Below are 6,171 nucleotides of genomic sequence, written 5' to 3' on the forward strand. Positions count from 1 at the left end.
AGGCATGGAAAAGTGTGTTTGTGTGTATATATTTCAATTCTCTAATTTGAGTTGTTTATGGATTATTTTTAGTTGGACTAGAGGTTTTTTGTTTTAATTCAATTATTTTTTGGTGTTGTAATTAGTTTTACTGGAAAACTGAGAATGTTGATTTTTTTGGATATTTAAAATTAGTTTGAAGTTACTGGATATTCTGTGAGTTTTTATTTTCATTGGCTTTAAGTATTGAAAAATTATTTTTGTTGTTCAATTTTCATGGATGTTTTAATTAGTTTTAGCTTATTGTTATTTCTGTGTTAGTTTTTTTAAGCTTGGACACAGCTTATGATAATCTGGGTTGTTGTTAGTTTTAAGTTTCTTCATTATTTTTTAAGTGAAGAGCTAAGAAGAAGATTTAAAATGTTTCGTGTGAGAGATACTTTGGATTTGGGTGTGAAATTGATGAGGAGACCTCTGTAATTGAAGTGTTGTATAGCTTATTAGTACTTACTTCACTTGCTTCTGTATTTACTTGTCCTGATTCTCTTTCAATAGGTGTGAAAGGATCCGTTACTTTCATTCTTGAGCTCTTGTTTTCCTGTTCCTTCTAATTGTCAATGGGGATTCCTTTTTTCATGGCCACTATATATCTTGCAATGCTAGGATGTTTAGTCCGATTTTCTGCTACGCGATCTCTTAGAGTCATTAATATTATATGGTTTAAAATGTAGAAAAATCTTTAAAGCTCAATCATATTAGGCTTTTGGATTTTTGATATCCAGATTCGGAGGTCGATTATGAATTGGTAAAGGTATTAGTACCTCTTTCGCCCATATTAAAACGGTATCATAACTAATTGCATAAATTGAATACCCTTGATTTATTTAAATTAATTTGTTTAAACAAAATATTTTTATTTTTTATTTGTGTCTGACAGTTCATATTGCTCCTACGTATCCTCAGCTGCAATAGGGAAATCAAGACTACGTAATTCTTTATTAAAACAACAGTCTGTTGGTGAAATAATTATATCTTTGAAGAAAAAAGGGGTGAAGTAGCAGAAACTAATGTCCGCACCGTATACTATTTCAAAGAGCTACCTCATTCTCCCTCTCTATTACCTCTCCCCTTTCTTGTGAATGGTTTTTTTATAGTGCCACATGAAGAAACGTGAACGAGAATTGAAGGTAGAAAAATGGTGCCCTTGAATGAAGTGTTAGAGAGTGTTTTATAGAAGAAGAAAGTGGTGGTTGGTTTGTGGGATTGAATGAGATAAAATCATCCAACTTTTTCTCTCTGTGGACAAACGTGTGTGGGAGAACTGAAACATTACCTCATAAACTAGCAAGCCACGTTTTTTACATTGCACTTGCTTTTTACTCCAATTCATTCCATTATGATAACTGACACCCCATGTTTTCATATTTCTTTATTTTTTTGTAAAATCTTATTTATTATGATTTAAAAATAATGTAACTGTATTTAATGGTTTCTTTATCTGAAATTAAAAATGACAATTAATATCAAAAAGAAATCATTGGTAATTAATTGGTTGTTTATTAAAATTGGAAGATAAAATTGGTTCCAAGACAACTAAAATGATTTTTTTAATTTTATTGTTGTTGCATGGTCAATATAGTAGTTGGTAATGCTGGTAACTCTATAACAGAACGCTAGGTGGTAAGATAGATGAAGAGACTTTATTTTGGAGTTGTGAATGTTTAATTTGGAAGGACGAGGAAGGGGGCAAGAAACAGTGACAAAAGGTTTGATTCCCATCATCAGTCCATCTTGGCAAAAGCTAATAACACACTTGCTGGGTGATGTCTAGCTTTGAATGCTAGTAGACTGACATAGAATTTCCCTCCTATCCTGTTCTGTTGCTTGATGAATGGTGTGGTTGCCGAATCATTGGAGTCGATACATTAAACTACGAGTAAATTATATTGACACCTACACCCACCCCTTAGTTTTAGTGAAATTGTACAAATCACTCTTCACTTTTTTATACCTACATAAATCCCCTAATTTTTATACTTTCATTACACTCACCACCCTTGCATGAGAAATAAGTTTATTTTTTTAAACAGAAAATGTGATAAATGCAATTAAGTTAAACAAAATATAGTATATTGAGGAGACAAGTCCAAATAATATACAAATCAATGTATCTTTATTATTTTTTGTTATAAAATGTATCAACAATTCTAAAGAAATATTGTTTAAATCGCTCTTATACTATATCGTAACGAACCAAAAATAATAATGAGGTATTGACTCATATCTTATTTGGACTTGTCACCACAATATATATGTTTTGTTTAACTAACTTACGTTTATCACATTTTTGTTTAAAATATTACACTTATCTTTTATGTAGAGATGGTCAGTGTAATGAAAGTATAAAAAATTAGTAAAATTTATGTAGATGTTAAAAAGTGAAAAATAATTTATATAATTTCACTAAAACTCATTGGTTTCAATGTAATTTACTTTTAAACAGATGATATCCCCTTACAACCACTCCTTCCCAACACTTTTCCAATTGAGAAGATTTCAATTTTATCCTTGATTGTTCTTGTATATTTATTTGACTTTCTAATATTAACCTTTCTTCAAGACCATTTTTTATATTTGGCCTCCCAAATATGTTTACCTTACCACACATGTATTTTCATGGATTTGGATTATGTTGTTTTTCAATAAGAGGATATGTTCCTGTTAGAGAGAGGAAGATACATTTTTGTTTTAATGTAATCAACGGGTTTTATAATTTTGGATAGTAACACAATAAAATTTGTCTGACTCTCCCCAAGCATACCATATCCTGATATTAAAATACGGGAAAAGATCCCAATCCTATTTTCGCATTATAAACCCTAGCACAAGTTGATTATTATTTCCAAATTATTATATTGGGGCAGTTGAGTTATTTGTGAATGGAGAAATAGTCCAAAGGCCACATGAAAGATAGAGAAGGGTGGAGCCACATCCACAAAGGTATCAGGACAGACCAAGATACAACAACCGAACAAGGTATGTGAGAAAACATGTACTGAAAAAGCAATTGGGTGATAAGTAACACAGAGAAAACATATGTTGAAGAAACAACTTGTGACTATCACCAGTTGCTTCTTCAATGCATGTTATTAAGTGATACAGAGAAAACATGCGCTGAAGAAGCAACTAGTGATAAGAGGAAACAAGTGGGGTATGCATTGTTTTTGTCTAGTTTTTGATAGTTCAAAGCTCAAAGGTTAAATGAATATGGTAATAGTAGAATTTGCATCATATGTAACCCTTACTGTTTTCATGTGGAATTTACTATTTTTATATTGCATTTATCACCACGGTTGAGAAAATCGGATTAAAGCAGTTGGTTCTTATTTAAATCATTAAGCCAGCTAAGAAATGGTCATGTAGACATTGAGGTTGAAGTTTTTGTGACAAGGAACCAAATATTGGAAAGTTGATTGCAATTTTCAACCACCTTGATCCTTTTTCACGGGTGATATTATAGCATTATTCATGTGTTTTTTATGCATGTAATCAACCTAATAGATAAACCATATTTAAAAATTAATGTGTAACACTTGCATACTAAATTAAGGTTATATTTGGTGTAAAGAAATGTCAATATAAGTTCTTATGTTTGTTTCTGGTGCATATAGGTAGCTAGAAACAAAATCATCTTTGAGAAGACTTCTTTGAACTTGGAGGAGGTAATGTTTTCTATTCATCTTGAGTCATGGACCTTAATATTAGTAAGATTTCCTTCTTTTTCTATTCCTTTCTCGGTTTGAGTCTTTAACCCATTGAGTTATTTTTCTTGTTCTCTTTCTGGTTGTGGATAAGACTACCACTTATTCTCCTATTACTCTCTTTTTGGTTATAAATTGTTATTGCTGATAAAAAAAAAATATAAATTCTTATGTTGATTAAAAAAATCATACATGATTTTTTGTGATGAATTTCATTTTACAAATTTATAAATTTTATCCCTTCAAATAAAAGTGGAATCGGCATCGGTAACAAAGTTACTAATTGTGTCATTTCATATATTTGAAAAACTATTCATAAAAATTATTGACAAATAAAAGTCGAATTGATTTCTTAGAGTATTTTTCTGATGAGTGATTCAGCTTCCAAAGTATATTTGAATGGAGATTCCTCCAAAATCCTAATAAATCACATACTCTATAGGAAAATATGTATATTTTCCTTATAAAAATGCAGTATATGTAACAAAAGTAGTTAGTGAACTTTTTTTAGTTACATTAATTTACCAAATCCAAATGGGTACTTAATTCAAGTGGTATATAATTCTCCTTAAACAAAACCTGCAGTTCAAGTATTCTTCTTACTACGATAACCAGCTCCAAAAATATTATATTAATTTTAATCCACTTATCAACTTGACATAAAAAAGATATTTTTTTTTTTATCTTTGACAAATGAGCTTATTATTTCAATAAATTCTCACCTTAGAAGCTCATATTTAATAAGCTACCTAGATAGCATATGAGCTTATAAATTGAGGACTTGTTTCATTTTATATTCATCAACTAACTTATTAGTTAATCTTACCAAATAGGCATGGTTCGGTCAACGAGCTTGTCAACTCCTAATTTTAAACCTCTATAATTTATAAGCTAATTATACCGATGGTTAGTTTGAGAGTTAAATTTTAGAGGAGAATGAATGGAAATAGAAGCCTAAGAGTCATAAATATACTTGTAAGGTGACTCTCAAACATTCTATTTCACTTCTTTTCCCTTCAAAACTCAACTCTCAAACAAACCATAAACAAAGTATTGCAGAGTTTCCATTTTTTTTACAACCAATTGATTTATAGTAAAATAAGTGTTTCTTTAAAAAGTTTCTTGCATGATTCTTAATATGTAAAACATAAAGTAAGAATTAAACTTCGTGTTAGAACTAAATTGACGTAAGAGACTATCTTGAAAATTTTATAATTGTATGGGATAATTTGAAAGTATAAAAAAATCACATATTCAACTAAAAATACATGTATATTATAAGATTAATACTTTAATTTTAAAAAATTAAAATTCAATTTCAAAGTGTAATTCAAAATTTTGAATAATAAATAAATATATAAGATTTGGGTTAAAATAGAATAAATATAATATTATATTACCTATTAATATATTAGAATATGTTTTAAATATTCTATAAATATTAGATATTCATAAATATTTATTAGATATTCTATTACTAGAATATCTAATAAATATTTATAGAAGTATTAATAGATTAATATCTATACTATATTAATTTTTTTTATATTTTGACTTACTCCTAACAAAGTATGATCATTTCTTCATATTAAAAATTGAAATGAAATTATTTTACTGGAAACTTTAAAACATATTGTGAGACATTTTTTATGGATATTGAGTAGACAAAAAAATTACTTGTAGATATATTTATTATTGAGTGGATTCCAAAATTGTTATCTATCTTTTCATCATACTTGTGATCCAAGTCATTATGACTTGCTTTGGTTAAACAAATGCAAGTTATTTAGCATGGTTACGAGGGCTCTTTAGGTGAAATTAATTTTGTTGTTCCCATTTTATGAGTTATTATGATAATATAGGCAAGTGTGTGATGATTCAAGATAAATTTTTTTGATTTAGTTCATCATTTTGTTTGCTTATTTGAAGGAAAATATCTATGAAGAACTTGTTTTTTCTTTAAAATAAAAATGAAATAATGTGTATTTATAATGAGGGATACACACAAATAAATTATAAAGTTAGCAAGGATGATAAGACAAAATACATGCAATAACAAACCCAACAATTCGGAAGTGAGAGATGAGAATGAAAGAGATATCATGACTATTAATAGTAGTTGTGCTAGGGTTGGGTATTTAGTTCGATTTTTACAATTTTGTAAAGCAAAAAAATCATAAACCAAACAATAGGTAAACAATTTCGTAAAAATAAACTAAATCAAAATTTTGATTTTATTTTTGGCATGTTGATTAAGAGAGGTAAATGTAATGTTTTAAATATGAAAAAAATGATGACTATAATGTTCTAAACAATATTGTTAAAATTGTACTGGTTATCAACGCGAACAGAGTACTGATATAGTGGTATAGTGGTTCAATCGGTGATTTAGTAATTAAACCGTATGCCGGTTAAATCGAACATATATGCT

The sequence above is a fragment of the Lupinus angustifolius genome, chromosome LG13, assembly GCF_001865875.1.
Source record: "Lupinus angustifolius cultivar Tanjil chromosome LG13, LupAngTanjil_v1.0, whole genome shotgun sequence".
NCBI classification, from domain to species: Eukaryota; Viridiplantae; Streptophyta; class Magnoliopsida; order Fabales; family Fabaceae; genus Lupinus; species Lupinus angustifolius.